The sequence below is a fragment of the Xyrauchen texanus genome, chromosome 34 (genome assembly GCF_025860055.1).
Source record: "Xyrauchen texanus isolate HMW12.3.18 chromosome 34, RBS_HiC_50CHRs, whole genome shotgun sequence".
NCBI classification, from domain to species: Eukaryota; Metazoa; Chordata; class Actinopteri; order Cypriniformes; family Catostomidae; genus Xyrauchen; species Xyrauchen texanus.
In genome coordinates this window covers 32,504,950-32,519,449 of record NC_068309.1, presented here as the reverse complement: position 1 = coordinate 32,519,449, position 14,500 = coordinate 32,504,950, and the positions used below count along the sequence as shown (strand labels likewise).

At 36.6% G+C, this 14,500-nt stretch overlaps 1 protein-coding gene and 1 long non-coding RNA gene across 2 annotated transcripts in view; both read right to left on the bottom strand.

Moving 5' to 3' along the window:
• LOC127628030 (glucocorticoid receptor-like) overlaps nt 1-14,500 on the bottom strand; it is a 101,231-nt gene that overhangs the window by 42,609 nt on the left and 44,122 nt on the right.
• Nucleotides 11,383-12,831, bottom strand: LOC127628040 (uncharacterized). The gene is made up of 4 exons (XR_007968604.1): nt 12,713-12,831; nt 12,544-12,636; nt 12,319-12,436; nt 11,383-11,473 (listed from the first exon to the last, which is right to left on the bottom strand). It is a non-coding gene; the product is annotated as an uncharacterized LOC127628040 (long non-coding RNA).

Genomic DNA, 14,500 nt, shown 5'->3' with positions numbered 1-14,500 from the left:
ATCAATGAAACTCAATGCCTATAATCAGACATAATAGCCTTATGCTAAGAATGGATTTTATTTTTTGTCTTTTCTTACATTAGGGCAAAGCAGAAATGCTGGTTGACTGGGAGTCCTGTCCAGTATGGTATGTATTATTCTGTTCTTCTGCTTTATGAATTAATGCATACATTATTTATTTACTTAAACTTTTTCTTTTTTGCTAAAAATTTTTTATTAATCTGTTCTGTTTCAGATTAAACAAGCCTTTTAAGTGTGAAGCACACATCATTACCGAACATGTACAACAGTTTCATTTTCCATCTATGAAGGACCACCACCATTAATGCATGCATGAAGGAGGTGGTCCTTCATAGACGGAAAATGAAACTTATACTTATAAAAGACATGTTCGGTAATGTTTTAAGTTTATTGTAAACCCCAACCAGTAACAGAAAAAAAATTCCCTTCTGTTTTTAGTGGTGAGCAGTTGGCCCAGTCCTGGCAGCCAAAGGATTCACTCCAAAATAATGAAAATAAATAAAATGTATATTTATAACTCCATTTTGGTTTCAGGCTATTTATTAAATTGTTTCTGTGCTGCATTTGAAGTCATATCTCATCTTTCTGTAGTATTGAAAAGGGGAACATCTCCAAGAATATGACCTGGAATTTAATCTCGAAAGGGAATGTACTAGAAATGTACTTAATCCAACTGATTTTTCTATTTCAGATGTTATTCAAAAGCATGTTTCATATTTCATGATTATAAATTGCACTGTTTTCTGTGCTTTTCAAGTTCACTTAACCTCACAGTCCACTGTTAAGAAATACAGCCTTATGGCTTGTTTGACATGAAGCTAAAATATGAAGTTCAACAAATAAGACTGACCTTCTTTATACTCGCACATTATATCATATCTTTTACATTGTGTCTCTCTCACTCTCTTCTACTCCAAACTCATCAGCTGACTGGGTGTTTTATGTCTTAAACCAAATGTATTTTCATCTCAACCCTCTTGAGCCAATCGTGTCATACAGTAGGTCCCTCCACTGTGCTCATCAGGAGAAGAGCTCCACATTCATCTAGATCTCAGCATTGCTACTCACCCCTTCACCACCACCAGTGTCGGCTCCATGTAGGGGATATCCCTTTTCATATCATGCATTTCTCTTAAAAGAATGATGTCTTGATGTGGTCCAATTGCCAAAGACTATATAGTTTCAATTTGTTATGCACCTTGTCAATAAATTTGTTTGATCATTCTTTAAGCCTCTAGTGAGTAATTAAGCAGTAAATAAGCATTTGCAATATTTTCAGTTATATTTTTGTGAAAGAACACAAATACACTACAATAACACTTGCAAAAGATGATAATTTTTGTATTTACTTTTCCATACTTTAATTTAAAACAATATGAGGATGAAGTGGTTGAGAAAATAAACAGACTACATTGAGCATATTTATATGTGAAATTTGTTAAACTTTACAAGTGGATTCTTTTTTAATAAAAATTTAGGTTAGCATATATAATTTAATCAGGGCTCTCAAGTTTTATAAAAAAAAATTAGAGTGAGGTTACATTTGTTAGGGGAGGAGCCACTCACATATTTGAAACAGTGGCCCCAAGTTTTTGCTTGCAGTTCAATTTTATCTATTGTTCTTGACAAACAAATTATAGCAATTGGTAAATCTGATAAACAGACTAATTCATCCAAATAAAATAAATGATTTTATCTTCTAGAACTGAACAGTTTTTATCACTAGTTAAAAAGCCAAATATTGATTTATTGAGAAGGTCTTGATCTGGAGAGTAGCCTATTTCACACATTTTGGAATTCTTCAATATTAGGGTATTGTTTGTATACTTATTGCATCTAATGCTGACATATTTATAAGTGGCAGTTTATTACATTCATCAGTTGGTAAAGCAAACATTTTCAGGCCATAATTAAATAAATAAACAATGTTAAATAAAACTTTTTTTTTAAAGTCGCTCGTTGAAGGGTAACGTTAGCATAACTCCCACCGACAACCTTGAATTCATGTCTACTGTAGCCTACCAGCTAAAACCACAGATTTGAAGTCTTGGCGATTTTTTTCTTCATCCTAATCATATATAAATATAGCATAATGTATGTTTCGGCTGTATAATGTATGTTTCTTAATATAGAATACTAGTACAAATATTTATAACATTATTCCTGGTCGGGAAACCAGAAGAACTACAAGTATGGTGACTGATTTGTACACTTTGTAAGAAGTTCAATGGCGCGTCTCTCGTGGGAATTGTAGTTTATACAGTTTTTTCCCCAACTGCTTACACACAAAATCTTTTTTATTTCACACGATTTTTTGAAACCTCTCACTCAAAGTGCTAAACTGCACACCACATCTCCAAAAACAATAAACTATTTCTCAGCCTTTGACTCAGTTTTCAATGGCATAAAACACTTTTTTCAAAACACTAGGCTACACACAATTTTGTGTGTGCAGTTTTACGAAAGTTTTGAAAAAAGGTGACATAGTTTTGAAAATGTGTGCAAGCAGTTGGAAAAAAACTGTAAATAGTGTACATTGGAGACGGCCCTGATTGTTCTACAACTACAATAACAGTCAAGGCTATAGCCTACTCAATGACCTGATAGCCTCGCGATTGTGTTTTCATCTTGATCAGTTTTTTACGATTGCTATGACAGATTTTTCAATACTTTTAACAATTTACCGAAACTCTTAACACAGTTAGCACTACATCTGCCTGTGTAAGCTATACTATTAACACATTTCTTGTTGCTTTAACACAAAATGCATACAATTAACACAAATTTAATATGCTTGAACTTCTTTTACACACAAGCTCAAACAAGACCAAAACAATGGATTTTTATTGCCAAATTTACCAATGCTTTAACACTGTATGTCAGAACAGATAACACCATGTTCTAAACCTAACCTTACAGGCTAAAGTCAAGGTAAACAGCTGTTTATATTGTGAATTGAAACACATATATATCCCCTGTATTTTATTGTATTGTTACTGAGAAACAGCTGATTGAATTATGCAAATATATAAATCACAGCTGATTCCAATCTAGGAAACACACTCAGGTGTTGAGGTTCTTTCAATCGCATGACCATATGGTATAATGTAAAAGAGGACCTTTTGGGCTGATGTTTTGTGGAAAGGGAACAATATAGAGCAACAAAAGAAAGAAAGAAAAATGTCTGCACTAGGTAGAGGAAGAAGTATAACAGGACAATGGAGAGGAGTGGGACAAGGGCAAGGGAGAGTAGTGCGACAATGTGGCCTTCCACCATTCCCGTGCAGTCACAGCATGGTTTGACGCCCATCCTAGGATGATGTCCCTTTTCCTTGTTCCTTACTCCCTTTCCTCAACCCCATTGAGGAGTTTTTCTCATCCTGGAGATGGAAGGTTTTTGACCATCATCCACAGGACCAAATGTCCCTCCTAGATGCAATGGATGCTGCATGCCAAGACATCACAGCTGAACACTGCCAGGGGTGGATAAGGCATGCCAAAAGATTCTTCCCACGATGCCTTGCCAGAGAAGATATCAGGTGTAATATGGATGAGAACATGTGGCCAAATGCAGAAGACCGGGCAGATTAGAAGATGACTCTTTCTTTTCTTCTTTTTTTTTATTCTTCTGGTGCTTTTTCTGTTCGTATATTTTGTATTTTCACATAATACTGTAAAATGGCAGCTATATTGCATATTTTTGTTATCTTGCAGTAATGTCCTTTTGCAAATAAAGTCTTTATTGCAGCAATTCTGTCTCTGTCTTCATTTTTTCATTAACCGTACATTCTATAAAGCACTCTGAGATGGGTCTTTTTTTATTGAATTTCTGCAGCAAAAGACCTAAACCCAACAAAACAAAAATGTAGAGAGGCTTCAAAAGAAACTGGAAAACACAATCTATGATCAATACAGTATACTGTCTGTTGTATAAGACCTGACACATATAAAATAATGCAGTTTCTGTAATTCCATCTGATGTTTGTGTTTTTATGACATTGTGCTATTATGGACTAAATCTTCCTGTTGGACGAGAACATATGTTAGAGTTTTGAAAAATTATTTGATTTTGAGACATGTTTGCAGTGTTTTGGTAGACATTGTGTAATGTTGCTAGTGTATTATTGTATTTTGAAAATTAGTGTTGGAGTTTAGTTTACAATGTGTGATTTTGAGCATGAAATTAAATGTTTTGCCAATTGTGTGTTGTAGGTGTGTTGGTGTGTTAAGAGTTTAGGAAATTTGTTAAAAGTACAGAACAAATTGTCATAGCGATTGTAAAAAACTGTAAATATAGTATAACGTATGTTTCAACTGTAGGAGATTGTTGATATATATAGTAAAGCTACAATTTTATAACCATAAAACTAACCCTACTCTGGAAACTGGAAGAACTTCAAGTATGGACGCTGATTTGTACGCTTAGTAACAAGTTCAATGGCACGTCTCTACAAGGGGGAGCGTGCCTATGTTACCACAGCCTTATGTTCCCAGAGCCCTAAGTTCCCACAGCTCTTTGTTCCCACAGAGGGTTAGGGTTACCCTAACCCTAAACCTATCCCTAACTAGCTGTAGCAGTGTAGAATAGCTGTAGTGTAGACTAGCTGTAGTAGTATAGACTAGCTGTTGAAATTATAGGGAAATGTATGAACACAATACTCAATTTTGAAAATGTCCTAGAAATGTGGGATCATAGAGTTCCTGACAGATTTCTCCCGACCTTTTGGTGACTTGGCGCTTCTTGCTTACAGTAACTGTTTAGGGGACAGGGGAGGGTTAAATGTGGTAAGAAAATTACTTGACTTAGAGTTTCATTTTGAGAAAAGTCTTTGAAATTAGAAAAATATAGAGAGAACATAGGACTGTGGGAACATATGGTTGTGGGAACATAGAACCTAATTTTCAAAATTTTCAGTAAAAGAAAATTCTCAGAAATGTGGGAACATAGGGCAGAGAAAACATAGGGCCATGGTAACTTAGAGCTGTGGGAACAGAGGGATGACCCCAACTAGGGAGCTGGCACAAATCTCATCTGAGACTGCTTGTCTCTTTGCCCTTCCCCTTTCTCCTCCCCCTCTCATCTTGTCCGTTTCATCGATCTGCACTTTCAGAAAAAAAGGTACAAAAGCTGTCACTGTGGTGGTACCTTTTCAAAAGGTACACCTTTGTACCTAAAGAGTGCATATAAGCCCCTCAAAGGTACATATTGCTACCAAACGTGTACATATTAGAACCCTTTTGAAGGGTACTGTCCCAGTTACAGCTTTTATACCTTTTGTCTGATAGTGTGTTGAAGGTTCTGATTGCTGTGTGATCAGTTTTGACTCTTTGTGTAGTGCTTTCTAAATTACAACATTGTGTAGGCAATGATAAATGGATGTGTGTGTAAAGTTTTGCAGTGAAAGTTTAATAAATCTGACTCATGTGTCATAACTGGGGAGTAGTGTTTATAATTTGGGGAAAAGGGTATGCTTTTTGATAAACGGTGTTGTGTTTTTGAAATTTGAGTTCAAATCCATAGTTATAGTGTTTCAGCATTAGAGAAAAACTGTAACATTATACACCTAACAGATACACATTATTATGATAGATCTTGTTTAATTACAAACAAGGTTGATTGTTTGAAAATAAGTAAAAAGACATGCATTAAAGTTATTAATTAATAATGCAGTTTGATGTTAAACAGAGTTTAAACTGTTAAAAAGTGTATCTATAAACAAGATTACACAGTGTGATGTTTTTTATCAACTATAAAAATATAAAATATTGTTTTTCAATAAAGTATGAAAGTAAAAACAAAATATTCATCTTTGGAAATACTTTATTTCTTGTCTTTCACAACAATACCAGTGAAAATACACCAAATGCATATTTGTCAAACAAGCCATAAGGCTGTATTTAAAAACATTGGACTGTGAGGTTAAGTTCACTTGCAAAAAGCTCCAGCAGAACAAAGAATTAAGTCATCTGTCAACTGTAATAATATACAATATAAAGTATAATTGTAATATAAAAAACGGTGTATTTTTCTGTTACATACTATAATGCATCTTTGCAGTAATATAAAGTTACACAACAGTTATATACACTCAATCAAGTAGTGATCCATAGGCAGCCTCCTCTGGGGAAAAACAAAATGTCATAGACTGACACAGACACTGCTGCTGCACATGCAGAATAAGTGAATATTGAGAAATGCAATCAAGAATGAGTTTTTACATTAAGGCCTAAATGTTATGATAGAGGAATTGTCATGAGGTCACCAAAGTCATCATGTGCTTACAAGATTTCATGGCAATCTGCCCAATTAGACAATATTCAATTTTACATTCTGGTCTAATGATTTTGCTACAGGGAATGTCATAAGGTCAACATGACATGATTCATTGCTCAGCAAATTACAGACATTGGTTCATAACATTTGTTGTATGCAAGTCAAAAGTTTGGCCTAACCTTGCATGGTGCAAAAGGAAAGGTCACAGGGTCACCACAATTCTCTCTTAAAAGAGTATTCACTACCCTAATATCATATGAGCCCAGTAACTACATCTGGTAATATCATACATGCAAAGTTGACAATTTTGAATAAGATTGGTGCACCTATACTGAGAGGTTTGTGCATTTTCAACGAACTGTGCAATGTGCTTACTAAATTGCTTGGAAAATCTAAAGACACAGTTTGAATTTTCAACAAGATTTTGATGTGGTTAATCAATCAGCATACTAATAATACACAGATATAGGGCAAGTCCATTTCCTTCAACATAGTCCTTCGTGCAGCTTCCATCTGGGGAAATACAGAAAAACCAAAAAGCAAGAATTAGGATAAGAGGGTGAATTTCAGCTGTTTTAGAATAAGTAAGGTGTGTAAAGCATTAATAAAATACACAAATAAATTATTAAGAATAACAGTAACAGGGGTTATTCCAAAAACAAACAAACATACATACATAATAATAAATAAATTATCTAAATTGTGTTTTCCTCTTCATCCTCACTGGTGTCTGGACTACTGAGGCCACTTTGATCTTCCTCTTCTACATGTAGAAGGACAGAGGCCTCAGGACCTAAGGCAGTCTTGTACTGTTGGAGGACCGCTTGGAACCTTTCTGACACCTCTGACAGTCTTCTTCTTAAGAGACAGCAAAGTCCCTCATTTCCCTGGTCTACGTCTCAAAATACAAATGAGATTACATTAAAGACAAACTAAATTAAAGGTTGTATTAGCGATTTCAGGCCCAAACATAAATGATCACATTCATCTAATCTTTCCTAACGATCCGCTAGCTGCCCGCCCCATAAGCAAGCAGTCAAAAAAGCGCGTCTCTGTAGGCAGCCTAGGCTCTGAGATCTGCACACAAAACAATTGCGCTTACCACCACTCAAAACCAAAATAAATAGTGTTCCAACCAATCACCGACAGGGGTGGGTGTTGTGAGGTTTTCGCGTGCAGCCGTCATAGGCAGCCGTGCACGAGCGCAAAACCTCACAAAACCCGCCGTGATTGGTTGGAACACTATTTATTTTGGTTTTGAGTGGTTGTAAGCGCAATTGTTTTGTGTGCAGATCTCAGAGCCTAGGCTGCCTACAGAGACGCGCTTTTTGACGGCTTGCTTATGGGGCGGCAGCTAGCGGATCGTTAGGAAAGATTAGATGAATGTGATCATTTATGTTTGGGCCTGAAATCACTGATACTACCTTTAAGATTGTTTCATAAGGCCAAATAACTTAAATGGAGTAAAAAAATATCAACATTTCAAATCTAAGTAGCAGGATGATTGGCATTTTTATGTGTATCGCTGACATGGGACACAGGCTAGCTTCTGTATAAAACAACTTAGGCTAAGGCAAGATGGTTCACTGAGGTTACTTTATGGAGGGAGGCCCAAAGCAGCATATGTCTGATAGCTGTTTTAAATTAACAGTTTTCTTCTTCACTACAGTTGTGCTGAAGTAACACATTTTGTTACTTGCTGACCAGCAAGGTTTTCTATGTTGACTGGAGGAGATAATAATAAGATTAATCTGGATGTTATGCTAACCCCATGTAACACATCAGGAAACAAATTCCAATGTTCAAATTCTTTTGTTCATTTCTGCTTTCCAGTAACAGACATAGTAGAACAAATCTGCACATCTTTCAAGCAAATGTGAATCTTTATAGCCTTACTGACTTGTTACCATAGCTGGGTGATTCTCCAACTAGGAGCACTTTTGGCACTGTGAGTTTATGGAAAATTCACTCTCTTAAAACACACTTAAAACAATCTTCCTAGCTTCATTAATTTGTCTTCTAACACAATATAATAGTGGGCAGTTTTAGAATTCCATGGAATATTATTATTTTTAACAGTTTTTCTGAAGAGCGCTTTCAAAGATGTCATTTCCACCACTTTTCAATTTATGTATTTTATTACAATATAATATTGTAAAACTGATTATATAAGATTATGTATCAGTCAACAACATCAGTGGCTACCTAATCATGTAACAAAATAAATCTTAATACTTCATGAACTTAATACATTTTCATTTAAAGTTGCTAAATGCCACGAGTTGCCACTGAGTTGGGATTTTTACCTACAGCATTTCATTTTTGCTCAGGTCTATGTTTATTTTTTAAAGTCACTCACACATATATTGTAAGTAATGAACTATTAATACTTGATTTAAAATACATTTAGATCCACATCATTTGTTATTCTTATGTTTTTACTTAAAAACTGTGTAGTGGTGGAAAGTGGTGGAAATGACGGTTAATGATGGAAAGATTGTTTCTGTTCATTTTTCCTTAAATTGCCAGTCCAAAATATTTTTAACCATGTATTTTATTATTTAAAATGTATAAATTGAACAGTATACACAGAGCTTGCAGTGGCTATACGTCGTCGTCGGTTTCGCTGATTTATCTTCCACTGTTTTCTTTTCTTTCCTTCTCCTTACTGGAGACCTCTAAGATTGGTTTCACTATTCCTCTTTCTTTTTTCCTGTGATATCTTTCCCTGTCTTTTTCTAATTTCTGTTGATATTTAACTGGATCAGCTTTTATTCTGTCCCTGTATTCCTGTGACTTCTTGGCCACCGACTCGGCATCTTAAATATAAATATAAATACATAAAAATACATATAGAGTGTACTGGAATGGTGCTATATAAAGTTCTCAGTCCAAAAGCACAAATATGTCATGAGAACACAAAAATAGCACACAAAAATGGCATGTATATCATGTCCAAAGCTACGCCTGTAATTTCTCAGAGGTGGAAATGACGGAGGTGGAAATGACATTTTAGCCGTTTTTCTGCAATATTAGCACACCCTCATGTCATGCTTAGCTACTTTTAGACTTAGCATGTTGTTTACTCATAATAAACATAAATACATTATTTTCATATTTGTTGTACATAATTCAACCAAACTACAGCCACGATGGAAATGACGCTGAATAAAAATACTCTGTATAAAAGCTTGAGTTACCTTGATTTTATTTTCTTGTACTAAAGAGCACATGTGCCTGAAGTTTCATCTTCAACTAATACGTCATTTCACTAATATTGCCATGGTTACCAAGTAAATAAAATATTTAAGGTGGATGTATTAAGGTGGATTTTGTTGAGGGAGGTGGAAATGACGGAAAACCTGGGGACAGACTTATTTTATTCCAAAATTAGTTTAAAATTGTGATATACATATGGAATTTCTATTGTATGATATTATTTTATTAGTCCTTAAGACAAACATGCTAAAAAAAAAATTAAATCGATCCTTTAATATACATTTTTAACATTCAAAGAGGGCCAGTCTGGGCTGGGGACAAGCATAAAACTGCAAAATCTGCTAATAAACAGCCTTGCAAAAGCATTTTTAAAAGAAAACAGGGGCCAGATTTGGTGGTTACTAGGATGATGGAGCATGAACTTCATAAAGACAATGTAATTGTGCATTTGTTTGTTTATTTATTTACAAAAAAAGGCCAAGGACACAAAAGTGCCTGTAGTTGGAGAATCACCCAGCTACAGTAACAACTTTAATCCCCATTTTATGTATATCTCAAAGGACCACGGCAAAGAGAGCCATAACCGTTCTACTCCATCCAAGTTCTGTGACTGATGTGTTTTTTTGTGTGTTTTTTTTTAACACGTTAGATGGACAGGGTTTTAATTAAACTTACCCTCCTCAGCCAACTTGTTCTTGAGAACCATTGCCAGGCTCTGCAACCATGTGCAGTGTTGTGCCATCTCCAACACCAAAACTCTTGTTTCCTCATGCAGTCGCCTTGTTAACATCACTTGGTCGTGCACTCGTTTCTTGATTGACATGTTTGCTAAGAATCAATAACAGTTATATGTATACATGAGACAGTCTTGCATAATCACTACAAACATTGACTTTTTTATCAAATTGATACATAAGGAAACTGAAAATACACCATTAAACTAAATTAATATTACAACACTCAATATGTAACATGCATGCCTTAGTTCAGTGTACTCTATAAAGCAGAACTGTAAATAAATTCCTGTGAAGCATCTAAAAACAGACATACCACTGCCATGAACCTCCCACAGCCATATTTGAGACACAGTACTCTCTCCAGTTAGGGAATGCTCCACCACAGCTACATCAATGGTTGTTGCCGATTCTAGTACAAGATCATTGTATTTCTGTATCTCCTGAAGAAGGAGTTTTTTGTCTTCTGCCAGCTTCCTTCGAAGGCAATGGCGAAACTTGCTGCTGTCTAGAAAGACATGAAGTACAGAGGCAGAGGTTTTTGACAGAACTCTTCAACAAGAAAAAAATTATAGCACCAAAAAATTGAAAAGCAAAGCTGCAGTTATTGAAGTATGTGAAAATCATAATGTAGACTGACATGGGAAACAAATTGTTCAGTGTGTAACATTTTGGGGGGAATCTATTTGCAGGAATAACTAACACACACACTTTTCATGATTGCCTGAAAATAATAATTGTGCATTAATTAATTTAGAATGGGCAGTTTTGTATCTAAATACGTTCCCCTTCCACGGAGGCCGCTATGTTGCACCTCCACGTTCCTACAGTAGCCACACTACGGACAAACAAACACTGGGTTTAGATAGTACCTCTCACATTTTCTCGTCGGCTACCGTAGCTTGGAAAGATAGAGGTGAGGGAAGCTGGTTGCAATCGTCAAACCTCACTGATAGATACCACTAAATCCTACAGACTGGTCATTTAAAGAACAGAATTCAATGACTGAGCTGAACTGTGCTACTACATTATTTGCTAATTCCATGTTGGTGGAGTAGGATGCATACAGTAGCCTGAATTTATCAACCTATTATATTATATAGTTATACCATTCTGACGGTAGAGGGTTCGCTTCGGTGCCTCACACTAAGGTAGAGCCCCTCAATTGATTGCTGCATTCCTCTGTGTGTTGTGCCTTGACTGGCACGAGATGCATCAGGTGTCTCTGTAGCAGATATAGTGAAAGCAAATTTACTGTTAAAACAACACAGAACCGTTTCTCTGTTTGAATTTTATGTAAAACCTTTTAATCCAACTTATTTAAACTTTGTATGTGCACTTCCTGCAGGGAACTGGAATATACTAATAAACCTGACATAAATGTGGCATCACATTAGATTGTAACGAATCCCGCCTCTTCGGCTCAACCCATTCCCTCGAAGTTCCCACACTCGTTCAGTTTCCCGAGCTTTCACGCCGCTCGCATTCTCCCCTCGGGCACTCATGCCCGCTCCCTATCGCCAGAGTATTAGACACTTCCGCACTCGCCTCTCTCAGCCCCTCATTGCACACACCTGCCACAGTCCCAATCACCTGTCATTCCTTTCACCTGCACCGCTGCTTTGTTTCACTATATCTACCACTACACATTAATTTCTCATTTGTTGGTTATCGTATAGTTTACCCCTGCACTTTGCCAGCGACTAGTGATCCCCTAGTTTTTCCCTGTCTTTTCTACTTGTTAGATTACCTCGTCTATACATTTGATTACCCGGCTTGACCCCTTGCTTCCCTTGACCACTCTATTTGTAGATTTGCCCTTCTGTATCATCCTGATTACCCGGCTCTCGACCCTACGCTTTCCTCGACCATTCTCCCTCTGGATTTTCCTTAATGTACCTTTGCCTGCTCTTATACAAATAAAAGCAGTTTTGATTTACATTGTGACTGTCTCATCTTGTGTGTGTGAGTGCGGGTTACATAGATGATGATCCGCCTACTATTTTTTGCTGCTCTTTAATATCAAACTTTAGATTGTAGAAAGGGATGTTTGTTTTTTCTTTTGCTTACCACCAGCTGCCCATTCCTTTACATCAGATAGCCACTGTGACACCACTTCATCTGTGCAATCTAGCTCTGTTTTTAGGTCAGCTAGCCGTGCAGTCTCATCATGGAGTCTCTGAAAAGTCTGATGAACAGTGTTATACAATAATCAGGATTAAAACTTTGTATGATTAACAACAGGCCAAGCAAACACAACAAAAGGACACACAAAACAATTAATATGAGACTTACCTTCACATATCTTGTGGAAAGTGCCTGATGTAAAGAGAGACTTTTTTTTCTCATTCCACCCTATTGCATGCAATGTAAGCATGTCCACCCGTGCTGTTGAAAGCAAATAATGAGGTTATGATGATCAATCTAAAAAAAAGTATACACGAATATTGCAAACTCGGATCACCTGCTTTGGACATATATTTGGTCGTCAGGGCACAACGTGAGAGGTAACTCTTCACTTGCTCCACCTCCTCACCAGCGGTTGTCCCTGCTCCTTCCTGGTTCCTGCCACTCCAATTAATCTGTTGGTAAAGGGTGGAAGAAATTCAATTTAATTTTATTTATATAGCCCAATATCACAAACCACAATTTGCATCAAAGTTCATTACATTCCATGCAAGAAATGGTTATGCAAAAAAAGACAAGATAATATAGTGTAGCTTAACTTATATTTCATATTATTAATGTGCTTGTAAATATTACAAATGTACATATGATGCCAAAATATTATACACACCTCACACTTAGTAGCATGGGCTCGAGCATGCATCACACTTAGAAAGGGTTTCATAGTGGTCAGTTCCTGAAGAGCAGGAAGGACACTAGCAAATTTCTCCAGGTATGGCCAGTATTTGCATGCCACGTCCATTGCAAAGAATTGTGCCTTGGCTGGCATGAGCTCCTTTGAAGGTACAGAGGGTAGGCAAATATCTCCCCTGTACATATTAAGGGCTTTCAAAAGGAACCCATGGCGACACACAGCAACCTCCATCCCTCTTCATCCAATTTTGAAGCCCTCCTTGAAGTTTCCTCGCTGCTGTCCAATGGGAGTCCCCACATGTGCCTCTTCCCTGTGTCTATGACACACAAAACAAACATGACAAATCAAATAAAAGCAATGGTGTCATTCAATATATGGCATTTATTCTCTCAATTTGATTTTAAAGTTGGTAGGCAGAAGTAGTTGAAGTGGGGGTTATGTTTATTATTGTAACAACTATTTTGTCAACTTGCATTTTTCACTGCTTTCTGTATGGTGTCTACAAATCTAGACACCGCACTGTCTTCAGCCACAAAGAGCCCCTCAAAAAGCCAGGATAAACAGAGCTGAGGAAGAAAGAAAAATCGAAAATCCATTCATGAAATATATGAAGTAAGAAAATAAATCAATAAAAAGACTGGAAGAAAGATCACCTTCCGTTTCGGCGAAAGTGATATAGCTTTCTGTTTCCATCTGCTGAAACAGCCAACATTTCCGGCGTGCAGGCTGGGCAGGTGAAAGGAGCACTACAGCAGAGCTGGTCTTCCTCAAATGATGCATATGAAAGCTCTAAGAAACTGCGCTGCAGTGCATCGCCGTTGATAGGTCCAGACTGGAAAATATATAGAATGAAATTGTATTTTGATATTGTCTGCTTATGGATTTTTTTTTATAAAATGGTAATAACATTTACACTTACTCTTCCTCCACACTTAGTGCGATGTTCCAGCAGCTTTGCAAAGGCTTGTCTGGAGAATCCCGGAGATATGATCTTGAGTTCCTGAAGGGAGCTCAGGAGGTCCAGTGTATAAAGTGTGGAATTGGTTACGGAGGCTGGCCAATATCCACTTCTTAGGAGGTCCTTCATGTCAGGGGTCCACTGCTGCTGGCAGGTTTGACATTCATACAGTGGCTGATGCAAGTCAAAACGCCCTTGGAACAAAATGTTTTTTTTTAAATATAATACACACTTACCACATACTTAATTTTACAACACTTAGTTCATTATGCACATTGTGAATGGTTTAGAGACATTGCACAAGTTCCTATAATCCCACATTTATATCTTCTAATTCACTAAATTCCACACTGCTGTGTTGATTGGACATCATGCTGGAAAGATGCTAATAATTTTTTTTATTTGTGGAGGACAAAAAACCCCCATCTGTCTTTGTTTCAGTTAATAACAATACCATGTGCTATTCCATATGT